Here is a 13,463-nt window from a genome sequence, read left to right on the forward strand (position 1 = left end):
ATGGAAAACTAGCTGTCACTACAATATAGGGCACATTCAAGAGTTTTTGTTACATTTGTCCGCGAGTCTTAGGCATATAAATAGCCTATATCCTTTGAACTTTCAGTCTACTTCAGATACCAATTTCATCAAATTCGACGAAGTGGTTTGGCTGTGAATCAGCACTATACACACAGAGTTACTTTCTCATTAATAATATTAGTATGGATAATTTATATAACTAATTATGTTAATGTGCTGGCCCCACTGTGAGACATAGCTGGTTATTCTATAGTCAATGAACTTCCCCAATGAACGGACTATCCAATTTAAAAAAAATAAATCCGTGCAAATAAAATAACTAATTTATCAACGTTACATGTTACTACTTATAGTCATACTAGCGACCCGCCCCGTCTTTACATGGATGAAATGCTGATACTAAATAAACTTGGTGGTAGGGCTTTGTGCAAGCCACTCACCAGTTATTCTACCGTACTCAGTATTGTTGAATTCCGGTTTGAAGGGTGAGTGAGCCAGTGTAACTACAGGCACAAGGGACATAACATCTTAGTTCCCAAGCTTTGTGGCACATTGACGATGTTAGGTGACCACTTACCATCAGGTGGCCCATATGCTCGTCCGCCAACGTATAACAAAAAAAAAACTACAGAATCTGTTTATTTACGACATTACATAAGAGACTTCTAAAATTATCAGTGTTTCTTAGCTATATTGTTCATGTATCGTATACCAGAACCTTTTACTCAAAACACTCTATCTATTAAAACGAGAAGTTATAAGGCGGCTATCATGGTATGGGCATGTAATGCGGAGGAATGAAGAACAAATTGTGAGGAAGGCCTTGAGCATGGATGTGGATAGATATAGAGGTAGAGACCAAGGAAACGATGGATGGCTTGTGTGAAAGACGATATGGCTAGAAAGAATGTTACTTGTGAGATGACGTCTGAAGCAGTATGGAAGGAGAAGACATGTTGTGCCGATCCCAAATAAAATTGGGATAAGGGCAGGAGGATGATGACTCTATCTATTAAATAACGCATCAAAGTCCTTTGCGGATTTTTAAAGATCTAAGCACACATAGAGACGGGGAGCAGTAAACGACTTTGTTTTATAGTATGTGATACACAGGTGTTGTTATAACACGTTGAACATGTCAATAAAACACAAAGTGTATATTTTTAATTAGTATATTTTATTAGCTATTAAATAACGTTGTTTTATATCAAAATTAACGAACATTAATATATAAAAAAACGAACAATTTGTAATCGATGCTTGTATAATTAGTGCCCTTGTTTTAATTGGATTTAAACCGGTTTTACGATCTGGTTCGTTTGTTCGATCGCTTTGATTGATAACACGTAAAAGATATGTTAAGTAAAAACGCTCTTAACTAATACAAAATTAAAACTTTTCTTAGTGGATTTGTACGAAAAAGTAGTGGTATTCGTAACATATATGACTAAACAGTAATGTTTAGTATTGGTGTATTTTGGTTTAAAGGCTGAGTGAGCCAGTGTAACTAAAAGCAAAATGAACATAATGTCTTATTTGCCAAGGTTGGTGTCGCATTGGTGATATAAGGTATCGTTTATATTTTTCAAAATTTCAATGTTTGTGGGAAAAATATATTTTAAGGTATGATACGACAAAGTTGGTAACGCTTGCCAAGATTGAATGAATGTATTACTATATATATGGGCGATAGTGGCAACTAACTGTTAGGTGGTACATTGGAAAGTCTGCTATTTAAAATCTACCAAAAAGTACGTAGTATATAAGTAGACTAAGTAGACTAAGTAAGTCGTAAAACGTACGTTATATATTATGCGATCATAATTTTGTTTTTCTTGAATATTGGAACAGCTGATCCAGTCATGACCGTGTCGTGATTTGCAAAAACAGACGATATATAATATAGGCGACATTATTAAAGAATCTTAGCAGCAATAAATTTCTCACTGCCATCATGAAGCTTTCTGCCTTATTTCACTGATAGCTGATTTTAGCACAAGAACATTATCAACTAAAACTTATGAGTGCACGAAGAGTCGAGATGGCCCAAAGAGTCGAGATGGCCCAGTGGTTAGAACGCGTGCATCTTTACCGATGATTACGGGTTCAAACCCAGGCAAGCACCGCTGATTCATATGCTTAATTTGTCTTTATAATTCATCTCGTGCTCAGCGGTGAAGGAAAATATCGTGAGGAAACCTGCATGTGACAAATTTCATAAAAATTCTGCCACATGTGTATTCCACCAACCCGCATTGGAAGAGCGTGGTGGAATATGTTCCAAACCTTCTCCTCAAAGGAGAGGAGGCCTTTAGCCCAGCAGTGGGAATTTACAGGCTGTTGTTGTTGTAGCTTCACATGTGTGTCCTCACAATGTTTTCTTTACAAAGGTAGGAGTAAAATACATATAAAATTATAATTATGACTCTATATACAAAAAAGATAATAAACGCATAACAAATAATATGATTGTTTTTTTTTTTTATACAACATATATTAACATATATTTATTTCCTTCACTTTACTCGTAAATTTGATTCGAACAAAATAAAAATCAAAATAATCTTTATTCAAAAAGTCTCATAGAAGCACTGCTGAATTGTCATGTTATAATGCTGAGTTAAACGTAAAACTACCACCGGTTTGGAAAGTCGATTGTAAGAAGAAACGGCAAGAAACTTAACAGCCCTTAAATATTTCTAAGCAGAGGGATTACACTAAAAGGCCTGTCCGGAAGATTCGCTTCGCTCGGTCGAAGGAAGGCTTATTGCTTTATGAAATTTCAAATCAATAAAGCTTATATTGCTCGAAAAACAGCTCATTCGTGTTTTTATATTCTATTTAACGTTCTACTAACTTTTTTTTTAATTCTCACGGAAGGGTATTTTCTCCAAAATATCATACTAAGCTCAACTTTACGTTCATCGTTCATTTCGTTCATACATTCATTCATGGTGGTATAGTCAGATAAGAATTACTGTGGAACACCTTCAACAGTAGATATTTTTAAATGTATTTGGTTTGACACTTGAATAGATGAAGCCGATGTGTAGTGTAGTGGGAGCCTATAGATTGCTTCATACCATCAGGTGGCCCATTGTCTAAGTACAACAGTAAAAGAGGTATTTTTATTGTTCACTACTATTATCGAACCTAACACTTTCTTAAAAATCGTACGTAAACAGTATTTTTTAAATGATGCTCAAATAAATTAAAACCTTGATTTTTATCGACGAACACACTAAATTAAAATCAAAATATTCTTTATACAAGTAGCTCATAAAAGTACAAACAGCACTTGAATACAGTATGGAATAAAATGTAAATCTTTTTCCAGTTCGGAAAGTTTATACCAAGAACCGAAAAGTCAGTAGTTACTCTATTACGCCATTGAATACAACATAATTACAGAGTTATCTCAAGACCGCACTAATTATACATATCTTGCCTGGAAATCAATAAATAAGTCGTGATGGATAATACTGCTAATCCTGAAAAAATACAATTTAAATGAACCTAAAAATTTCAAAACAATGTGCTCATACGAATTCTTATGGAAAACCAAACTGGTCCCAATTATCCCAAAGCGCTCTTAAAGCTATTAAATGGGGTAATAGCTATCATTAAATGTAATTAGGGCAAAAAAAAAATTACCGAAACGGTATTGTCCGACAGTTTATCTTGATTGCAGTTAAAGCAATATGCTGACTGAGTAATTTGACCGAATAATAAAAAAGGAACAAGAATTTTAATGTTCATTTAAATTTAGCGTTTATAACGACGTATGTCAAATTTATCTTAAATGAAGATATAATGGCATATATGCCCTTTTTCATTTTGTAGGTTTTTTTATATAATCTTCGTTGTAACTCAAAGCTAGATAGTTATCAACTGCATACCGTTGAACTGATCGCATTATAATTATACTAGCGACCCGCCCCGGTTTCGCACAGATGCAACACAGAATTTGTTTATTTACAATACATTAGAAACTTCCAAAATAACCAGTGTTTCTTTATATTGTCCATGTATTATATCAATATGTACCATGTATTATGTCCAAAAATATCAATTGCTCTTTCTATTAAAAATAACCGCATCAAAATCCGTTACGTAATTTGTGGTAGCTTCACTTAATTGTAAAATGACGATTCAAAAGTGCTTGTAAAAGCCTACTTGAATAAAGTTTATTTTGATTTTTGAAAGATCTAAACATACATAGGGACAGACAGCGGTAAGCAACTTTGTTTTATACTATGTAATTATGATAATGATTGATAATACAAGTAAATAATAAGCTCGTAATAAATCTATTGTCCATAGATTATATACAGAGAAATTTCAAAGCTATGTATGAACATGTCAAAATAATGTACGCTATTTTTCAACGTAGCCGGTTAAAAAGATTTATTCTTACAATAGTTTCAGAACAGAAACTGCGCAATTTGTACGTCTACCATATCTCATAACCGCAGCCTCCCCACTAATAAACCATTGATAGCCAAACCATAGTGTAGGTTCTTGTATCGTGGGGTAAAGTTATGTTCTGGGGTTGTTTTACGAGTTCTCTACTAGGGAGGGAATAATACGACGGAATTTAGGAGTAATGTCACGAACGCATTAAGATGTACCAAAGATATAGATCATTCAAACGACGCGCCCATCTATATAAAATCGGCGTTTATTAAAAAATATACCTGAATTAATATTTTACTATCTTTCTTATGTTTTTCATCTCACGCACACAAATATATCTTGTATGCATGAGTGTCACACATATGATAATCACGCTGTTAATTTAAGTTTGAGGTTGTATCGCTAGTGAACGGATATGCTTTTAAGCAAATTATAATATTCTCTATTATTTATTAAAATAATAAATTCGATGTTTAATTTTTTTTTCTAAAAAAAATATTTTAATTCAGATTTATGACCACTTGGCATAAGTGCTCCAAATCTAATATTCAGTGACGGATAAAGAGAATCCCTTAAAATTCAACTTCAAATTCAACTAGGCTATAAACATCTTATAGCATTTCACAATATAATATTAAAATCATAATCAATATTCTATCTGAAACAGCCAGCAAGAAATACAATAAATACTCTTTACTGTGAATTAATTAACATAGGTATATTTCATATGACATCGTGATATCTATGTCATCTTATAATGAGTAATATGCATTTAAAAAAGTTTTTATATAAGATTTAAAATGTATTGACAATGTTAAAAGAAATAATATGCAAGAAAATAGTCTTGGTGTACCAATTCTCAAATCACATTTATCATCAGACGACTCGTATCAATCTCTTTATCCATTAAATGTAAGTATATTGGACAACATCACATACATTACTCTGATCCCAATGTAAGCTAATGCACTTGTGCTATGGAAAATCAGAAGTAACGATGGTAACACAAACACCTAGACCCAAGACAAGATAGAAAACTAATGATTTTATTCTACATCGACTCGGCCGGGAATCGAACCTCGGACCCATGAACGGTGTACACACTACTCGACCACGGAGGTCGTCACAATAAGACTTGTCTTGTGAAACAATTCCAGTCTCAAATCATTTCCTCGTGAGATCTCTAAAAAAGACAATCAGTCACCATCGAAGACATCACTATGTAGCAATGAGACCAATTATTGTTGATTGTAATGTCATAATGTTTTGTTTTGTACAAAATTTCGTATAAAGAAAGAAATTTCTAAATCGCGCTAACGTTGTATTCACCGAAATGTATATAAGCTCGGTCGAAGGTCGTCATTACAAGACCTGTCCTGTGAAACGATTCCAGTCTCAAATGATTTCCTTGTGAGACCTCTTAAAAAGACAATCAGTCACCAGTACGAATTACTATTAACAATTCAACATTCATGAGAAGATATACCATCCTTGAAAGCCCTTTAAATTCGATTTTAATTGCAGACAGAATTAAAAACGTATGGCTTACGTTTATTCCAAATCATCAGCACTGGCTATCTAACGCATGAAGGTATAATCAAGCGTGTTTTATAGTAAGGGTATAATTTGCGTGAACCCCACATTCAAAACGTTGAAATGCAACAAAAAATCATCCCACTATCCAATTTGAACTAGTGAAAAATGAACCTCTACTATCCTTACTAAATTATTATAGAACAACCCCTACTATTTGTTTTATTAAATAAGAAAGTGAAATCATTGCGAGTTTATTCGATCGTATTCAATAATATCAATTCTCAGAATACCATGTCAGAAATAAGATAAGGCATGCTTGTTATGATGTTAATTATTCTAGAATCGAAACTTTGTAACAGATTAATGTGTTGGATATGTAAATAATAACGGAAGTTCGTTATTAAAATTGATCGAATAGATATTAATTAACGAGACAGGTTACCGATTTAAAAATGTTTAAAATTTTTATATTATTTATTTCATAAAAAAAATTGATTTGACGTTATTTATTAAGTGTTGCCAGAATAAAAAATATATTTATTTATAAAATAATAAGTCTTACATTTAATATTGTTTGTTTGATTAATCGTCGACTGTTTCCATTCTGCGATCAACGTTGTATTTGAATCACCAATAGTAGGGGCTTGGGCCAGACACCGCAACTTTACGATTTCAACTTTACTGCAATGGCCCTGCAACGATGGGGAAAAAATAAATTGGAATCCGCGCCCTCCGATGGAAACGTATTTTACGATGCGTGTGTATCTCATACATGCACTATCCTTAATTATAGACGTGTATTCGATTACCGGGCTTTCTTACTTTAACATGATCGTAAATCTGATATCCCTTCTATCGCTTCACACACAATCGCGATGCATATATATGATTAATTGGTATCAATGTGTGCGCGAATGTTTTATTTTTGTAGTGTTCTAAATTCAAAATTTTATTTTATTCGTGACGAAACATTCCAATGGTAATATTTTTTTTATTTTGAATTTTAAGTGACCAAGGAATCCTTTATACATCTCATAGATTATACAATTTTTTTTTTGTTATCAATACACGAGTTTTTAAAAATGTCGAGTCAGGCATTTTTTTTTTATTTAAGAACACTAATATTAGTTTTATTTGCGAACTACTAATAAACAAAAAAGAGCAACGTTGCCATAGCAACATGATAGAAAATCCCATCAACATTGTAATTTATCCACTTCAATTAACCGGCATCACATTTATGGTGGCTTTAAACCAAGCATTAATTCGGCTGTAAAACGAAGCAACAATATAGGTTTGAGTGGTTTACCTTGGTTAATCGGCGGTACAATCTCAGATATAATTGCTAACCGCTGTTTTGCTGACGCTACTTTGTAAATGTTCGATATATAAATTAAAATATTTTAATCCTGTCACTTGGAATTTGAATTCGGAATAAAAATTTCTTCGTGAAAATTTTAAGCTTCTTAAATTATTTAAAAATAGAAACATAGGTTAATAGTATAATTATTAATTAACTGTTATATAGTCGAATTTACAGACAAACATAAAAATTATTAATATAAGTTAAATTTAAACTCCTTTATATGAATCAAAGACAAACTACTTTTTTACATGACATTCATTATAAGTTTCATTATAAGCCGCTTTAGTCATTAATGTTTTTTTCTAAAAGTCTGCCAAAATGTTTATTCCACAGATAAAATATTTTAATTTATGAAATAAATCGATATACGAAATGATCATTCGATTCCATTCGACATGAATAATTCTCGGTTCGTAACATAAATAATTAGTATTTGTAAAGTAAAATATTTATATATATATTATAATTAGTGCCGTTTTAAGCAAAACAAGTGAGCGCGCGAGCAATTTTCTGGCGATCTTCCCTCAAAAAAGATTTTAGGGATACCTTCTGGGGTGCCCCAGCGATGGTCCAAGGCTTGACCATAATGGGCGCCCCCCAAAGCGCGGCGCCAAGTTTTTTGCATATGCACCTTGGCTTAGGACGACCCTGCTTGTATTTGCTTACAAATGAGAAAGCTTATAAAGCCTAGAAATACATACTTTGGGAGACATCGCTATGTAGCAATGAGGCCAATTATTGTAGCTTGATATTGATTGTAATATTTGTATAAAGAAAGAAATTTCTAAATCGCACTAACGTTGTATTCACCAAAATGTATATAAGGTCTCAACATTTCAAATAGAGTTTGTTTTGAATGAACGTTCGAGACTACAATTTAATTTTAGAATTAATATTTAATAACATCCTACTAATATTATAAATGCGAAAGTTTGTGAGGATAGATGTATGTATGTGTTTTTTACTCTTTTGCGAATAAACTACTGAACGAATTTGGATGAGGTTTTACTGTAACATAGGCACATACATCAAAATAACATATAGACCACTATTTATAATTATTTTATGTAATTCGGTCATAATGTAAAGATTAATATCAAGTACCCGTGCGAAGCCATTACGGGTCGCTAGTATAATGTGATAATTATAATATTACGAAATGTTTTGTTTTGTTTAAAAAACAAATTTCTAAATCGCGCTAACGTTGTATTCACCGAAATGTATATAAGGTCTCGTCATTTCAAATATAGAATTATAGGAACATACATAGCATTAATAATAGTAAGTTTTGATCACGCTTGTACACTATATCTAGACTTAATCTAAGTATCAATATTTAAAGTTTCATTATAATTTATCCAATAGTTTCATCACGGTACACGAAACAGCGTAGAGACGAATGTTACGAAAATTGTCTATGTTAACGTTAAGATAAAGGCCTCGTGATTAATGTACGAATAACATTTCATACACAACGAGTTGCTTCCAGTTTAATTGCATCATTGATTTAAGGTGTAATTATTATCTTTTTAACATTCGCAGATTCAACAAGGAAAGATACAAGAGGTCATTGAACCATGTTTACAATATTTGTTTTTTTAAATGTATTTTGGACAACATCACATACATTACTCTGATTCCAATGTAAGAAGCTAAATCACTTGTTTTAAGTAAAGATGGTATCACAAACACCCAAGACAACATAGAAAACTAATTAACTTTTTCTACATCGTCTCAGTCGGGAAACGAACCCGGGTCCTCGGAGTGTCTTACCAGGACCAGGGAGGACGTTGATATGGAGTAACATCCTGTAAATGTGTTCCCTTAAAAGAAGTAAACTTCTCAGCAGAAGACTTTTCTTTTAAGGATATGTTTTGAAAGTCATTTCCGAATGTTCCAGTGAGAGATAGTGGATTGATGACATCAATGTGACATCTTACATTATGTAGGTTTCTAATGATTTTTTTCTACAGTCCACTTGGTGGTAGGGATTGTGGAAGCCCGCCTGGATAGGAACCACCCACTCATAAGATATTCTACCGCTAAACAACAGTACGCAGTATTGTTGTGTTCCGGTTTGAAGCTGGCTCACTCACGAGCCAGTGTAACTACAGGCACAAGGGATATAGCATCTTAGTTCCCAAGGTTGGTGGCGCAGTGACGATGTAAGGAATAGTTGATATTTCTTACAGTCATTGTCTATGGTTAATGATGACCACTTACCATCAGGTGGCCCGTATGCTCGTCCGCTAACCTATTCCATAAAAAAAGTCGAGATATAAATATAACAAAAACAAGAGAAGTATATTATCGAATATTTATGTGTATGTGTGTATGTGCTTGCTTGTAGAACCCGCGATTTTCAGGGTAGATTTATCAATAAGGTTAACATGTTAAGAAGAGTAATTCTGTGTTGAAGTTCATGAATTTCAACATTTTTATACATTTTTGAAGTTCCAAGGTTTCGCGAAGCTTACGTATAAAATCATTAAGTACACTTATAGAACTTTAGTTTAGTATAGGTGCATTTTGATTTTAAATATATAATTATATATGATATCAATCAAAATCAAAATAAGCTTTATTCAAGTAGGCTTTTACAAGCACTTTTGAATCGTCATTTTATAATTAAGTGAAGCTACCACCGGTTCGGAAAGTAGATTCTACCGAGAAGAACCAGCAAGAAACTCAGTAGTTACTCTTTTTCAACATTTAAAAAATACAAAGTCAAGTTAGTTTAATACAATTATTTAAATTAATATATCTTGCGTGGAAGTCAACAGATATTAACTCCACGCTTTTTTATCATCTATAAAATCGTGTGTCGAATAATATGTTTTTTTTTAAATGATAAATATAATTTATACTCTTTCTACAAATGAAAGTATTTTTAGAATTCAAAGATTAGTGTTGGAAATTACCCTGTACATAAAAAGAAACAATTTTACCTCTTCGTTATTTTAATAAGTATAAAAATAGTGTTTACTACATACTACTAATAAGTATGAAATAAAGAAGTACATTCAGAAAGTAAACAAATCACAGAACAGGAAATGTTTTTTAATGTCAAACAATTATAGTTAATTGAAATGTTGTGAAATCAACTGTGTTTGTTTTTAGTAAAATAAAAACAATTTCTACCTCTTCGTACCTCGAAGTTAAACCCTAGTTTAGTAATTAGATGACAATAAGTGATTTAGTGTTTTTTATGCGCAGTAGTAGTAGTAGTTTACATAAACAATGCCATAAGACAATATAATGTCAAAATATGTATTAGGTCTTACAAAATGTCTTACGTAATTTAGTGTCTGTGAGCTGAGATGGCCCAGTGGTCAGAACGCGTGGTTCTAGACCGATGCACGCGTTTAAACCCAGGCAAGCACCACTATATATATGTGTTTAATTTGTGTTTATAATTAATCTCTTGCTCGGCCATGAAGGAAAACATCGTGAGGGAAAATGCATGTGTCGAATTTCATCGAAATTCTGCCTCATGTGCATTCCACCAACCCGCATTTTAACAGCGTGGTGGAATATGTTACAAACCCTCTCCTTAATAGAAGAGGAAGCCTTATCTTAGCAGTGGGAAATGTACAGACTGTTACTTTACTCTTTTACTTTAATTTACTGTCAATGCAGTTGGCAGTATAGATTTTTTATTTTTTTGTTTTACGTCAGTTGTTTTCTGGCACGTTCTCGAATATACAAGAATAAAATCCTTCAAAACCCAACGGTGTTTGAATTTTCCATCATAAACCTATCATATTCTAAGAGAGAAGAGTTTCTCAAATAAAAACTAATTGAATAAAGGAATTCGAACTATTTAATCGAGGAATACAATCAGATTTGGAACGAATGGACGCTAAAAAATTATGAAACCCGATCCTTGATATACAGAGCGATCCATCAAGTTTATGACAGACGAGAATAATTTCTATACCTTTTGTATTGGCTTTGAGAATGTTTTTCGATGCAATGAACTCTATAATTAAAAAAAAAAAAAGTCTTTTGTAAACAACTTATTTATATGAATCAACGGGTAACCGTGACGTTATGACGTCATAGCGGTATGTTTTTGTTTTTTATTGGGTTCATTATATAGGCTTAAGTTTGACTGCAATCATATCTGATGAGAGATTTGAGAAATTTGTTTAATACGGAATCATCAGAATCATATTACTTACAGAAATCCAGATTGTAATACTCAGGATATATGTACATATTTTGACGACCTTCATGGTCGAGTGGTGTGTACACCGGTTTTCATGGGTACGCCGCTCTGAGGTCCCGGGTTCGATTCCTGGCCAAGTCGATGTAGATTACCATTAGTTTTCTATGTTGTCTTGGGTCTGGGTGTTGTGGTACCGTCGTTACTTCTGATTTCCATAACACAAGTGCTTCAGTTACTTACATTGGGATCTGAGTAGTGTATGTGATGTTGTCTCATATTTATTATTTATGTTTATTTATATAATATGTTGAAAGGACATACTGACCTAACGTTTTAGAAATGATAATTTTATAAGATTGTGATAGTAAAAATGTTATAGTATTACAGCAAAGTTAAGAAAGTAGAGTCATTAGTTAAATTCATTTAAGTAAAATAATGTTGATTATCATTGAAAACGAAGTCATTATGTCGTATTATGAGCGGTGATTTGATTACTTTCGCCCATAAAAAGTGGCCGTAATAAATAATTTTATAATTATATAGAACCTTTTTTCGTAGCAATTTTTAATAAATACATAAATTTAAATTTATTTGACAAAGAATCGAATGCATTAAAAAGCAATGTAAAGGATTTAAACGTCTTATTTTTTTTAAATATTATTATTCGAAATTTGAAATTAGAATATTTTTATTACAACTGAAATTAATGTCTGATTTCAAATTTCGAATAGGATTTGACAGAACTGACGTAAATTTATTACCTTGTATTATGATTGTATGCAATTCGTATAGTTAGAATGTGTTACACGGTGTAAGTTGTATGTAAAATATGAATCAAATATTCTAATTTAAGCCTTATTGTAAACATATAAGGCTTGTAATGGCATATAAATATACACTTCAAAGTGACCGCTCGTACGTTTGCAATCGTGTTATTGAAAGAACAAGCTAGTAATTTTCACTTTAGTGCAATAAATATCAATTTGAGTTCATCAAATTATAGTATTCATTTCAACGAAGCCCTTAAGGCTTGTACAAAATTACAAATATTTTTTTCAAATTTAATTTTAAAGTGAAATGGTCCAAATTTTAGTGGTTTATAAAAAAACGTGACGTCACGTGATCAGTCCTGAATACTTGGGGTATTGTCGTACCAATCCTAACAAGCTTCAATTTTATTTTTGAGAGGTAAATAGGAATATTAGTAACCCTTACAATGGGGCTTGGCTTCTATTAAAAAAAAAACTGCACTGATATTTCAGTCTCTGTATTAAATGTTGAAAACATATCAGATCATTTATCCTTTGAAAGTTATTTGGTCATTTCTTACGCTTTCCCGACGCGACTAAATCAAACTTGGTGACTTCAATTTGGTTACAACCTCATATGCGGACAAAAACTTTTTTTAAATAAACTATAATTTTATATAACAATATATGAATATATCATATATCATTTATTTTAAAATTGTGTGTATTTTCTCATTATATATGTATGTATTATTTTTACTACTTTATTATATTTGTATTCTAGTACACCTCCACCCAAAATTTATTTGTTATAATGTCCTATGCCAACCGGTTGCCTGGAATAAGGCCGCCGATTGTATACTCTATAACATTGTGTTTCTTTTTCTGTTTTAAAATTTTATGTACTTTCCGTGGTGTACAATAAAGTATATTTTATTCATTCATTATATATAACTTAACAACATTTTTTTAATTCTCCAGATCTTTATTAAAAAACCCATCACCATATGTAGTATTTATGTCGATTTAAAAAAATTTCATTGACAGCATAAAATAGTAAATATCACAATAAAAGCTGGCAATTATATCTAAAAAGCTTTAAATCACTCGACGTTATGTTGAAAATGATTTAAGTCATATAATGCCTAATATTTCGATACTATTTTGATGAATCGTTGGTCGAATTTGTAATTAAATACTGGGT

The 13,463-nt window shown here is 32.0% G+C and overlaps 1 protein-coding gene across 1 annotated transcript in view; it reads left to right on the forward strand.

Moving 5' to 3' along the window:
• LOC124539273 (protein wingless-like) overlaps positions 1–13,463 on the forward strand; it is a 91,387-nt gene that overhangs the window by 48,199 nt on the left and 29,725 nt on the right. The gene's annotated exons all lie outside the window — the stretch shown is intronic.

The sequence above is a fragment of the Vanessa cardui genome, chromosome 22 (assembly GCF_905220365.1).
Source record: "Vanessa cardui chromosome 22, ilVanCard2.1, whole genome shotgun sequence".
Taxonomy (NCBI): Eukaryota; Metazoa; Arthropoda; class Insecta; order Lepidoptera; family Nymphalidae; genus Vanessa; species Vanessa cardui.